The following is a 14,056-nucleotide window of genomic DNA, read 5'->3' on the forward strand; positions in this document are numbered from 1 at the left end:
GGGACATTCTAACCCTTGGCTAACAAAGGACTGTCAGCATGCCAAGGGGCACCTCAGTCCCCAGGGACCTCAGAAGGAAGAACGTTGACAAAGCCAGGGCGCTATTTTAGAGAGGACAAAAATGACCACCAAGGTACCAAGTTGCCTCACCTTAAAAGGTGCTGCATAAGAAGCAGCTAACGCCCCAAGTCCCGGGACCAGAGTCCGGGCATCTTTTCCGGGTGCATCCCGAGATGAAAGCCGTGGCCCAGCAGCCCCCGTGTGCTGCAGCTGCCGCTAAGTCGCTTCAGCCATGTCCGACTCTGTGCAGCCCCATAGATGGCAGCCCACCAGGCTCCCCCATCCCTGGGATTCTCCAGGCAAGAACACTGGAGTGGGTTGCCATTGCCTTCTCCCCTCTGTGCTCTAGTGCCCTTAAATTACAGATGGCCCGCCTCATCCCCACAGCTTGTTAGAGGTCCATGCCCTAAGCTCACCCCACCAAGTTCTGATACAGGAGGCCTGGCATGGGCCCCGGAATCCGCATTCTGAGGCAGTTTTGATGCTCATGACCTCCGACCCACACACTGGAGTGGGAGTGAGGAAGGCCACATAGACACCTCCAATCAGGAACCATAGGGTCCCCTACACCAGCAGGGCCATCTCACGCTGGTGATGGACAGCAGTCTTCTCGAGACCAGAGACAATTTAGGCTCATCTGTCTTTCGAGCTTCGTTTAACAGTGTGCAGAGAAGGCATAGATCCTTTAATTTCGATGGATGGTTTCTCCCCATTTATGCTCCAGCAACAGCTTGTTTGGAAATGGGGGTGATCAGATGGTACCCACCAGCCAAAATGCCCCAGCGTCCCATTTCCCGGCGGCTTCAGCACGTCGTAAAACGAGCATCGTATCATTTCCCATGACGTGTCCTCCGCAGGAGGTGTTTCTATTCTTTTCCCCCAATTCTTGGCCCCATAGTTGTTAGACCTGCGCGTGCTGTTCTGCCGCCTTCAGGCGCCAGGCAGGATCCAGCTAGCTAATGAAAAGACACCTGGAGGCTCCTGACAAAATGCAGCTCACTCTGAGAACTGGGGGTTTGCGCCACACTGATGCATCAGAACACGCACAGCCCAGCTTGCCTTCCAGCTGCGTGAAGACGCAGCTCGAGCTGGCCTGGAAAGCACAACACAGCCCGCCTCCCAGTCTCCCCAGGCCGGAGCCCCTCGCCCTGCAGATGTCGGCCCCGCGACAGGGTTACGGCTCTGGCGAGTCTTACTCAGGCTTCCAAACTCTGCTGGAAAAGGGGTCCCGCAGTGTTTTATGGCAGCTGTAAAGGGCCTGCTTCTTGGGCCAAGGATAAGGCTCTGCCAGTGGTGGTTGCTGGCCCCGGGGCTGCAAGCGCTGAAGGCTCACTTAGGCCAGTCAGGCCAGCTTTGCCCCCAAACTGCTTCTCCAGGGTGGGGGGGCTCCCCTGGGGACATTGAGAAGGTGGTGGCCGCCTGGCCAGGCGACTCAGAAACTGCTGCCTTACGCCCCTTAGCAGGGCGGCCCCCAGACCTCGTGAGGGATTCTTTCGTTTGTATTCGCCTGGTGTCAGTGGTCCCATCCACCGCTCAGGGGTCGTTCCAGTTCTGGTTCGGGGCTCTGCCCGAGGGGGAGGACAGGCCCTCCCTGCAAGCGGTTTGGTCCCCGTGCTGCCCTGAGATCCAGGCCAGCTGCTCCCCTGCACCCTGCTGCAGGAAAGTCAGGGTTCAGGGCAGCCCGGCCCCGTGTCGAGCTCCAGGTGGGCTCTGAGCATCCGCCGTCGGACCCAGAGCTCGGCTGAAGCCACCGCCCGGCACTGAGGATCTGCCTGCGCTGCTTGCGCCATCAGGTAGGGGCTGGACGGAAATAGCTCTGCTTCCTCCGAGTCTGGAGACAGCTTCAGAGGACAAACCCTGAGCCATCTGCCCCTGCCAACAAGATGGCGGGGCTGGCTTCCATCCCCGCCACCCACACGTGTCTCCCAGACTGTCTGCGTGAGCCATGGCCGTGTCTGCAGCCCAGGGCGCATTCCTTTCTTTAAGGGAGACGGCTCACCTGGAAAACTAGCCGTAGAAAGCCACGATCCCAGGGAAACGGGCGTTCCCAGCGCGTTCCCGACCCAAAGCCATGGGCAGCCGGTCACGCAAAGTACAGAAAGCTCCTTTTGAGAATTTCCTTGAGCTCTGCTTTATCTCCAGAGCAACAGGTGTCTTTTAGACTGCACCTCCCCTCAAAATAACAAATAACTAATGCTGGAGATGGTTTGCTGGTGTCTGTGCTAAGCTGCTTTAGTTGTGTCCGACTCTTTGCAATCCCGCGGGCTATAGCCCACCGGCTTCCTCTAACCATGAGGTTCTCTAGGAAAGAATGCTGGAGTGGGTTGCCCTTCTCTTCTCCAGAGGACCTTCCCAGCCCAGGGGTCGAGCCTGCCTTTCTGACGCCCCGTGCACTGGCAGGTGGGTACCTCCCCGCTAGGGCCCCCGGGAGCCAAAACTCAGGTGCTGGAACTCTGACCCTCGGCGTGGTTGTGTTTGGTGACAGAGCCCCTGAGGAAGTAATCGCCGTAAATGAGGAGGGGGACCTTGATGCCTTAGGATCAACATCTGTGTAAGAGGACATGCCAGGAAAGAGCGTACAGAGCGGGAAGAAATACCATCTGTAAGGTAAGTAGTCGCTACCCGTGTTATATAAAGAACTCACACAGCTCAGGAGCAAAAATATAAAATAAAAACAAAATTTTAAAAACAGGCAAACGATCTGAATTTCTCCAAATAAAACACACAGATGGTCCACAGATACATGGAAAGATGCTCAACATCAGTAGTGCTCAGGGAGACAGATCAAACTGCGATGAACCATCACCTCACAGCTGTCAGAATGGCCGTCACCAAAAAGATATAGCAAATGCTGTGGGGATGTGGAGGAAAGGGAGCCCCCTTCACTGCTGTGGGGATGTGACTGGGCGCCGTCACTGCGAAAACAATCTGAAAGGTGCTCAAACAATTGAAAATAGAACCACCATGTGTCCAAGCAATTTTATTTATGGGAATGTATCCAAAGGAAATAAAAACACTAACTCAAAAATGTGTCTGCACCCTTATATATATATTTATGGATAAGTATTTACAGATATATATATATATATATATATACACACACACAATGCTGAAGCTGAAGCTCCAATACTTTGGCTACCTGATGCAAAGAGCCAACTCATTAGAAAAGACCCTGATGCGGGAAAAGAGTGAAGGCAGGAGGTAAAAGGGACGACAGAGGATGAGACGGCTGGAAGGCGTCACCGACTCAATGGAGATGACTTTGGGCAGACTCCAGGAGATGGTGAAGGACAGGGAACCCTGGCGTGCTGCAGTCCATGGGGTCACAGAGTCGGACATGACTGAGTGGCTGAACAACAAGTTATACATATATATGCATGTATGTATGATGGAGAGAGAAAGGATTTTTATTCAGGCATAAAAGTTTGGAAAGTCTACCGTTTTTGACAACATGAACGGACCTTGAAGGCCGTGTGCTAAATGAAGTAAGTCAGACCGAGAGAGACAAACACCCTAGGACCTCACTTATGTGTGGAATCCAACAGAACGGAAGTAGAAAGCAGTAGAAAGATCAGATTTGAGGTTAGCAGAGGAATCAGAGGAGGGCGGTCAAACGCATAAACTTCCAGGGATAAGGAAGGCCTGGGGGCGTGGCGTGCAGTGTAAGGACCACGGCGAACGCTCCGCGTCACGCACAGGAGAGGTGTTCAGAGCGCAAGTCCAAGGGTTCTCACCACAAGGGAAAGCGCTTTTCCTCTTCTTTCTTTTCTTTTTATCGTATCAGTATGAGAAGATGGCCGTTTACCCAAAGTTATTGCAATCATTCCACCATGTATGTAAACCAAGCCGTCATGTTCTACACCTTAAACGTTCAGAGTGTGGTCAAGTGCTTCTCAAAAATGCATAAATGAATAAATGGGGGCATCTCCCTGGTGGTCTGGAGGTTAGGACTCAGAGCCACTCAGCACAGCCAAGAAAAACATCATTTGGATAAATAGGTAGGCAGGTGGACAGGGGACTTCCTTGACCAAGAGGCACCCTGGCCAGCCCATGAGCAGCAGAGCCGAGGGTCCCGACCCTCCCCAGAGCTGCTCAGGGAGGCTGAGGGTCCCGGAGACTCTGGACTCCCCAGGAGGCAGGCACTCCTCTCCCTCTGGCAACCACGTGGGCTGGTGGGCCCCATGTGAGTGGCCACGGCCCCGTGCGTCTCTGCGTCAGGCCCCGAGTTCAACACTTGGCGACATCCAGTTGGGATGTGAAGGGTGGGTCATTGGCACAGCGTGACTCGAAGACTTGAGCAAAGGCTGACCGATCTGAGAGCTGGCAATGGAAAGCATCTCGCCAGCAGAACTCAGACCCAGAACTGACAAGACTTAGTGACCGCTCTTTGTTCCAACCAGAAATGAAAATAAAACAGATCTGGGGGGCCCCTAGCCACCAGTCAAAGCAAAGAGCCAGCAATGTTTTTGCCATTGGTATGGCACCCAAACTATTCAATTAATTCCCTTTTTCCTCTTATGATGCTTGTGTAGAGTTAACTTCCCAGGGCCGAGAAGGAATCTTCCATGTGGTATGTGTCCAGCAAATGCTGTGGAACACAGAAACCCCCAAACTGTCTTTATACAGTTACGGAGCAGTGGACCAGAGGTGAGGTCACGCTCTTCAGAATGGAGCTGCTGTGGGACTGAATTATTAGGGGAAAGTACTGTCTCCTGTGGGGTCAAGACCACGATTCCCATCACTGTGCCCTGCGCCTCGGGCTCCGGGGAGGCTTGTCCAAGAACACTTGATGGATAAAGAAATGCACTCCAAAAGCCTGGGATTAACACACACACACCACTGTGTATAATACGGATAACCAACAAGCATTGATTATGTAGCACAGAGAAGTCTACTCCGTATCCTGCAGGAAGCTACGTGGGAAAGAAGGTGCTGTGCTCAGTCATGTCTGACTGTTTCAGCTCCATGGACGGTAGCCCGCAAGGCTCCCCTGTCCATGGGATTCTCCAGCAAGAATGCTAGAGGGGGCTGCCCGTGCCTCCTCCAGGGGACCTTCCCGACCCAGGGCTCACACCCTCTTCTCTCGCGTCTCCTGCGACAGCAGGCAGATTCTTCACTCGAGCGCCACTGTGCTATCCAATCAGCGAACCGCTCTACCGCATACCCCAAACTAGCTCAGCATTGTTAAGCAACTGTGCTCCAGTATAAAACAAAAGTTGAGCTCAAAAGAGAAATAAGTAGACTCCTTCCACCGCAAAGGCAAGCTGGGAGTGTCACTCTTGGCGCTTGGGCTGTGAGCTTTCTCAGGAGTTGGAGGTGGGGTGGGGTGGGGCTGGCCCAGGGTGAGCAGACTGTTTACAAACACCCAGAGCATCCGCTGCTGCTAACTGACACCCGAGCCTTAAATACCTGTACACGGTGCGGCTCTGGGGCTAAGGAGGGAATCGGAGCGGCCGGAAGGTTCATCAAGAATTAAAAGTAATTAAAAAGAAAAAGGTTGGCCCTCCTGAACCTGCAGCCCTCGACGTGGACTCTACAGGACGGAGCTGCACCAGCCTCCGCCGCTTCATGTGATTTCTCCCATACTCCGTTTCCCTTTTCCTCTAAAACCCTAAGTATTGTAGCTCATAATCTAGCTTTTCGGAAAACCCAAGTCTAAATTAATTACAGTTCTGCTAAAGGGGGGAGAAAAGATATTAGATGCCCAAGCTAAAATAGAATGAAACCTAGTTTTTTTCTCCCTTTATTAGATTTTAATGGTATTATTATAATAATTAAGCTTTTCATTAATTTTTTTCATGCTTATTGAGTCCCAGTTCCCTGCAGGTTTGAATCATATTTAACATATAATTATGGCAGTCCATTTTTAGAAGGGAATTTGAACATGGAGGGGGTGCGGCTTTGCCTACACTTCTTAAAATTAAAACGAGCAGCAAAGGGACCAGCTCGCTGTTGTTGCTGAGCCCCCAGCGGCTCCAGCGAAGTTTCCCACTGCCTCTCGGAGGGGGTCTGGGACTGGCCCCCAAAGGTGCAGGGGTGCAGGTGTCTTGGAAAGTAAGGAGCAGAACACGTGATCCTAAACGTGCAAAAGCATCAGTGCGGGTGAGGAGACCCTGCTGCGTGTGGACGCAGAAACAGGGGTGTGGCCGCAGTGTTTTCAAGCCTCGAAACTTGCGTCCTTGGGGGCGGTGGCGCCTGGTCCTACCCGCACATCAGACGGTCAGACGGAGATCTCCAGCGGCCACGCGAGGCTTCTCTTGCTCTGTGCTGACAACGTCGGAGATTCCTTCTTTTCAGATCACCCCCCTGACTTTTGAGCGTCTGATGTGCTAGACAAAAATCAAACAAGAGCAGACATCGAGGCTGGTTCAAGCAGCTGGAGCGCGTCCGGTTGGGCGCGTGGGGATTGCTGGCAGCAGGGTGGGAGCGGTGATGGCCCTGCCGCTTTGGGTTTGGGGGCCCACCTGGGGCCTGGAGAGTGTACAGCCCATCTCCTCTGAGGTGGGCAGAATGTGAGCGCCCGTGACCCCCGCTGGCTCTCCCAGAAGCAAGTCCAAGGGGCCGGCGTGTGCGAGTGTCGTTTCTCACTTGTGTTTCTCAAAGCGTGTCCAGGGGCGGGTGGTGGAGACCAGGGAGAGGACGGGGGGCCTGGGCGGCAGCCACGTGACCACAACCGCAGGGATGAAGCCAAGACGGACGGCAGACGTGGATGCGGATCTGCAGGTCTAAGCGTCCACCGGGCGCCGGTGATTTTCACCAGCGGCAGCAGTTTGCAAATGATGGGTTAAAAGGGCGTTGAGACGAATACAGAGAGAGAGGCTCTACAGACATACCTTGAGACTCGTGGGAATTCTCGTCTCACCCTCGAATCTGGGTAACAAGAGTCCACCACCCTGCTCTGCGGTGGGAGCACCCTTGCTCCCCCCTCTCCGGAAATTCATGCCAGAGCCCTTTTATCAACACCCCTCCCTGGTCCGCACCATCCTTGACCAACTCCTGATGGGTTTTGTTTGAAGGAGACAGAATAGGTGAGCCATTCTAGAGCCTCTCAAGCCTCAGTCTCCATGGGGAAGACCTGGCAACGTGGTTTTTACCCCTGGGGGTCGGGGAGGAGGACAGATTTCCCAGCTTCTGAGTGTCCTCCCGGGCCTCTCACCCCTGTGGATGCCCGCCCCCCCACCCCAGAACTGCTCCTGCCCCACAGGCTCAGGCCCAGTTCAGGAGGACGACGCACATGCGGAAAAGAAGGTCAGGCTGCACTGATTCCCGGCCACCTGCCTTAAACAGCCAACTTCGCAGAGAGTGGCCCCCGGGGTCTGGGAAGCCCCTGCTCTAGGCAGGCTGGCTCACACCAGGATGAAGGCAGCCTTGCAGGGCAGGTCGGGGCGGCTGCGGGGCAGACAGGCCTGAATGCACATGGAAGGCATCTCACCGATCAGCTGAGGGCCCGCACCCCTGGTCTGGGGCCGGCAGTTCCCCACACTCTGTAGTGAGTCAGGTGCAGCCTTGTGAGGGGCAGAGGCCTCCTGAGATGAAGGCCACAAGCTCCCGAGACTGAAGCATGACTCAGCCAGCTCCCTGGGACAGCCACACCACGCAGAAGCATGGTCGCCTTTGCTGGGGGCTTGGCCAGCTTCTGGGACGCAGCCTGGGATGTTTCTCAGCATCCAAGGCCCACCACACTCTGCCCACGAGCCAGCCCACGGTCCCTGTTCCTGCTGACCACAGGCACCCCCGTGACCCACTCTGGCCGCCAGGAGCCAGGAAAGGAGGGGAAATCACCCCGAGCCTGCAGTGAGGCCAAGCGTCACCCTGGGCAGGCTCCTCCGTCAGCAGAGGCAGAAGACCCTGCAGAGCGAGGAAAGGGTGGGTCGCAGGCTCGAGCACAGTTCAGTTCCGGGGAGATGCTCTCTGGGGGTCCTGGGAGCCCGCCATCCCATCTCCCATCCAGCCGGGCAGCCTCCAGGCGGCCTCCAGGCGGGAGTCCAGCCCTCTTGACGGAGCCCTTGTGTTGCCTGCTGTGTCTGCAAAAAGGAAAGAAAGAAACACAGGACAAGAACAGGAAGAATCTGTGTTTTAAAGACCCCCAAACTCAGCCCGTGGAGATGGGAGGAGCTCCCACTCCAGCTCACTGCACCCAGCAGTCCTCAAAGGCTAGCATGTGTCGGTAGCGCCAGGCAGCCTGACGGAAGGTGCGTCAGTGCGTGCGTGTGTTTGGGGCCCAAACACACCTGAGACTCCTGAAGACCACCCGAGAGGAAGGTCACTCCGTCCTTCCGCTCTGCCTGTCAGATTTCTGGAAGGCATTTAAAATAACCCCCACCTGTTCTGGCCGGTCACCTGCCTGCTCACCTCTTCGTATCTTCTGCCTGAGCCTTCAGGCTGACCGGAGAGCTTCCCATCCCCTCTAAACAATGACCCAGAGGTACATGAACTTGCCTCTAGGCCACAAAACTCATTAGGATCCAGGTACAATTTCTTACGGCTTCCAGTCTCCCTCTGTGGTCCTGGTGAGGGTAGCCATGGGCCAGCCTCCCCGACGGTTGCCAGAGCCAAGCTTGGCCCAGTGCCTGGGGAGTTTGCCAAGGTCTGGGGTGGACCGTGAAGACTCTCAGGTCTCGTCTCCACACCTTGGCTCCTGAAGGCAGTTTTCTGAGCCCCCTGGGACTCAGCCTGTCCACAGAGGGAGGCGGCAGTTCTCTGAGGCTGCGCTTGGAAGGGTGGGCAAACTGATCTTGCTCTTTGGCAGAGCTGCCCAAGAATAAATCAAGATACAGCACGTGAAAACGTCTCCTCTTCCGGGACAAGCCGCGGAAAGGCTCATATACAGAAAGCTGGCCTAGAGCCAGGCTGCTCCCAGGCTTCCAGGCTTCACGAAGTGATTCAGGCCCACCCTACCATGGAAATGCCTACAGACCCTCATCCCACAAAAGCCTTCCCACCTCCTCCCTGAGAAGCTGCTTCCAACACGGCAGCCCCGCAGCTCCTGCTCCTGTCTGCGACGGCAGGAACACAGATCCTCACTAAACATTCATGAGACCGGCAGGCGGGGCCTCCTTTCCAGGCCGCGTGGCCAGTGGGTACATTCCCCCGAGTGCACTCGGTGGGCAGATGCGCCTCATTCCGACAGTTGAGTTTTTGTGCAGAGAATTTGTTTGGCATGCCCAAGCTGCTTGCATCCATCTATTATTAAAAAGCAAAAACCCTGATGCAGAGCCGAGGTCCCCATCCCATGGCACCAGCCTACCTTCTTTTCCAAGGATGCTTGGAGCAGACCCCCAACCCCCACCCCGCAACAAGACAGCCCCTTCCCCAAGGAGCAGAGAGTAATGAGGTCTTCCTACCGCCTCCCTCAACCTCTCCGCCTGGGAAATCCTCAGAGGCCCTCTGATTGTCTTCAGCCTGGCATCCTTGCTCCGGCCAGGAGGCCGCAGAGCCAGTCTGAAGAGGAATCACGAATGGATATTGCTGGTGACACGCCGTGAACTTGTCTCTCTCTTGTATCTGCAGAGAACACGGGCCTCCGGGGCTCGTCCTGCCCTCCTCCATTTTTAATGACCAGCTCGGAGAGGCGGGCAGAGCCGGCCGCCGTCACCTTGGCAGATTTCATTCCTGATCAAACAACAGCCGAGGCCGCTCCATGCGCTGCCAACGCCCCCCGCTGCCCAGGAGCCAACCCATGGCCCTGCCCTGGGCCCAGCCTCTTCACAACTCAGGGAGCCAGCCCGGTAGGAGAAGCCTGGGTTTCACAAGGAAAATCCCCAGTGTGTGGATTTGTGCTGAGCAGCGGTTCTTGGACCATGTTCTTGGACCGTTTCTAGCTCCATCTGCCTGGATCCAATCCACAAACCTATAACAGACACTTAGATGGGTGTTGTAAAGGACCTTTGAGGCCACCTTTCCTCCAGGACATCAACCCGTAACCATCCTGTTACCAAGTCTAAGCTTGCACAACAGGCTAGTGAATCTGGGAGATGAGGTATTTGTTGCCGAAAAGAACATGATTTTGAACACAACTTCATTCGAAAAGCAGGTTGACAAAGAGGGTGGCAGACCAACGTCTCAAAATAACCGTCCTACACGGTCTGGATGCCAGGTTCTTTTACAGAACAGAGACGAGGGAGGTGAGGAAGTAAAGTTAAAAGGCAAAATAGAGGAGGAGAGGTGGTGAAGAAGTAAAATAGAAAGAGCCATCAGTCCTGCGAGTATCTCCTCGACTGGCAAGCCTCAGGCAGAAGATGTGTTAATTTCCTCCTTCTTACCATCTGTAAGTGGACAACGTCCTGAACAAACGCATTTCAGTTTAACAGTCAGGCCAAGGGGCAGGGTTTTGATTATAATAACAACAGCAAGGAAAAGCAAGTCAAAGAAACAGTTCCAATATGGAGTCAGAATTGGCTTTTTTCTGCAACACTGCAGATGTGTGGACACCTGCCGCCAAACTGACAGTGAGCTGAAGATAGGCATCTTCCTGGAGACCTTCAAAGGAGGCTTGGAAACCCTGTTTAGAAACCTCAGGGGCATGGGGAGTATGCTGGGAGTCTTGTTCTCTAAACCCTGGGGCCATGCTCCACCTGGCTGCCAGGTGAGGTGAGGGGAACCTGCTCTGTGCCTCCAGGATGGACTTGTCCACCAAGTGGTTTAAATTCCTGTAAGTTCCAAGATTCCCAGATGTAACTAAATCCACCCCAGGCACCCCTGGGGGGTCGAGGCCTTCAGAGGCCTCGGCCCGCCCCTCCCACAGCCCCAGGTGATGGTGGAGACAGCTGGCCCAGAGGATGCTGAGGGCATATAACAAGAGGGGCACCCGCTGAAGCAGAGATGTTCCGAGTCCAACACGGGGCTTCCTATCTGGAAGGAAATGTTCTTTCTCATCAGAAAATGACTGGAAAGTGAGGATCCTGGTGTAGTCTTCTTTCTTCAAGAAGCCAAATGCTGGCTCATGTCTTCTCCTGACCAGGCTGACCTGCTGTTTAGCTAATTGTAAATGATCACTGATTATTGGGAACCTCAGTTTAGATTTAGACAGAGGTCCGTGTTTACAGACAGGCATGAAAAAAGTGAAAGTGAAGTCGCTCAGTCATGTCCAACTCTTTGCGACCCCATGGACTGTAGCCCACCAGGCTCCTCCTTCCATGGGATTCTCCCGGCAAGAGTACTGGAGTGGGCTGCCATTTCCTTCTCCAGGGGATCTTCCCGACCCAGGGATCGAACCCGGGTCTCCTGCATTCCAGGCAGATGCTTTAACCTCTGAGCCAGCAGGGAAGCTGCATATAGGCATAGCTTTCACTTTTCCAGGTGACTCCTAATGTTCAGTGTGGTTCGTCAGACCCACAGTAGGGACAGTGGTGAATGCTGATGCGCGTCTGAGAAGCAGGTTGGCTCCCGAGTTAATGGGGTGATGGGGAAGGTGCAGGTTTTCCGGAACTGCCCCTGGTGGGCCCCGGCAGGAGGCACACAGCCCAGGACCCAGCATTTGTGTTCTCTTCTCTGGCATTTTTCTGCAAGCAGTGAGAACAGTGTTCACACAGACCTGCACGTGGATGTTCACAGCAGCTTTATGTGTAGCCCCTCACAGAAGAAGACGGGAGGCAGGGTCTCCACCGGGTCCATGCTCATGATATCCTGAGGTCCCTCCACCCCTGATCTCCTTGGGGTTGACGGCAACTGGAATGGATCTCAGGACCGTCACGTCGAGTGAAAAAATCCCACTTCAGTGCATCCTGCACGATTCCACCTTAGGCGATGCTTAAAGTGACATATTAATAAATAAAGGTGGAGACCATTTTCACAGCTGCCGAGGCTGGGAAGAAGGGAAGGGCGGGCGTCGCCGTGGTGATGTTAGCCCAGGGAGTCTCGTGCGGTTACGGATTGGTATCCAGACTGAGCTGGTGTTGATCGGAGTTACACTATGAGTGTGATAAAACCACCTAGGAGAAACACACATGAGGGCAGGTGAACTGTGAGCTCTGAATGAGCCTGTGGGCGGCTCCCATGGCAATGCCCTGATTGCAGCGTCGCTCTTTCGTGAAGGCAGATGTCACCATCAGGGAAAACCTGGTGAAGCGTTTGCAGGATCTCTGTTAATTCTCAACACTACATGCACATCTACAGTTAACTCAAAATTTAAAAGTTAACTGAAAAAAACTTTAATTTTATAAGAAAAGAGTCATTATAGATTAAATATTAAGCTCTGCAAGTGAGTATACGTACACACACACATAGATAGGTTGTCCCCCACTTACCATGGTTGGACTTGGGTGATTTTTGACTTTATGATGGTGTGAAGGTGATACTCATTCAGATCAATTCAGTTCAGTTCAGTCGCTCAGTCATTTCTGACTCTTTGTGACCCCATGGACTGCAGCATGCCAGCCCTCCCTGTCCATCACCAACTCCCAGAGTTTACTCAAACTCGTGTCCATCGAGTCACTGATGCCATCCAGCCATCTCACCCTCTGTTTTTCCCTTCTCCTCTCGCCTTCAATCTTTCCCAGCATCAGGGTCTTTTCCAATGAGTCACTTCTTCACATCATGTGACCAAAGTATTGGAGGTTCAGCTTCAGCATCAGTTCTTCCAATGGCTGCTCATTCGGTAGAAACTGTATTTCAAGTTTTTAATTTTTCTCCTTTTCCTGTGCTGATGACACTGGAATGGCACTCTTCGGACGCTGGGCAGTGGCCACGCTTGCCCCCAGCCGGGGGGTAGCAACGGACACACTTAGAGCCACCCTACGCAGACAACCATTCCGTTCTCCGCTTTCAGGCCTGCATTCAATGCCACGCGCTATTCGAAGCTTGATTGTAAGACAGACTTCGCGTTGGAGGAGTTTGCCCCACTGCAGGCTCATGGAAGTGTTCGGAGCACGTTTTAGGCGGCTGGAGCTAAGCTGTAATCTTCAGAAGGTCAAGTGTACGCACTACTTTTCACATTAGTGATATTTTCAAATTGTGATGGTTTTATCAGGACATAACCTCATCCTAAGTGAAGGAAGACCTGTATTGGACACACACACATGTGTACTAGGGTTATCCAGAGGAAGAGAACCAATATATAAGGCAAGATTCCGTCTAGAAATTGAGCTGCACAGTCACGGAGACTGAGACGGCCCACCTCTGCCTGTGCAGCTGGAGACCCAGGGAAGCAGGGGTGCAGTTCCCTCCCAGTCCAAAGGCCGGAGACCCAGAGGGCAGCTGGCGTGAATCCCCCCGTGTCTGAAGACCTGAGGGTCAGGCACTCATGTCCGAGGGCAAGAGGAGACGGTGTCTGGGCTCAGACGAGAGCAGGCCCCCTCCTCCACCTTCCATCCTGCTTAGACTTCCATGGATCGGAACATGTGGGTTGGTGAGGGGGACCTGGACTCAGCCCCCTCCATCCGAACGCTCATCTCTTCCAGAAACAGCCTCAGACGTGCCCAGAAGTATGTGTATATGTATGTATGTATTTTGTTCTTGCTGCTCAGTTGCTAAGTCACGTCTGACTCCTTGTGACCCCACAGACTGGCTCCTCTGTCCTCCACTGATTCTCCCAGAGTTTTCTGAAACTCATGTCCATCAAGTCAGTGATGCCATCCAACCATCTCACCCTCTGTCATCCCCTTCTCCTCCTGCCTTCAATCTTTCCATCATCGGGGTCTTTACCAGTGAGTGAGCTCTTCCCATCAGGTGGCCAAAGTACTGGAGCTTCAGCTTCAGCATCAGTCCTTCCAATGACTATTCAGGGCTGATTTCCTTTAGGATGGACTGGTTGGATCTCCTTAAGGTACGAGGGACTCTCAAGAGTATATATGCATGTTTGCATGCATGGAACTATTGAGTGGCATTTGTTTCTCCACGTTGTGTTCAGAAGAACAATGAAGGTCACCCCTGAGGTTCTCAGACAAGGACAGCGCTGTGCTGCCCTTGTGGCTGCCGCAGGCACGTTGATCTGTATGAACTGTGTCTGTCGGGAGGAAGGGGTGTGTGTGTGTGATGAAGACCACCAACTGGGGAGACG

At 53.8% G+C, this 14,056-nt stretch overlaps 1 non-coding gene across 1 annotated transcript; it reads right to left on the reverse strand.

Annotated features, from left to right (window-relative positions):
* Positions 11,254–11,325, reverse strand: TRNAS-GGA. The gene has a single exon. It is a non-coding gene; the product is annotated as a tRNA-Ser (tRNA).

The sequence above is a fragment of the Capra hircus genome, chromosome 20, assembly GCF_001704415.2.
Source record: "Capra hircus breed San Clemente chromosome 20, ASM170441v1, whole genome shotgun sequence".
Classification (NCBI taxonomy): domain Eukaryota; kingdom Metazoa; phylum Chordata; class Mammalia; order Artiodactyla; family Bovidae; genus Capra; species Capra hircus.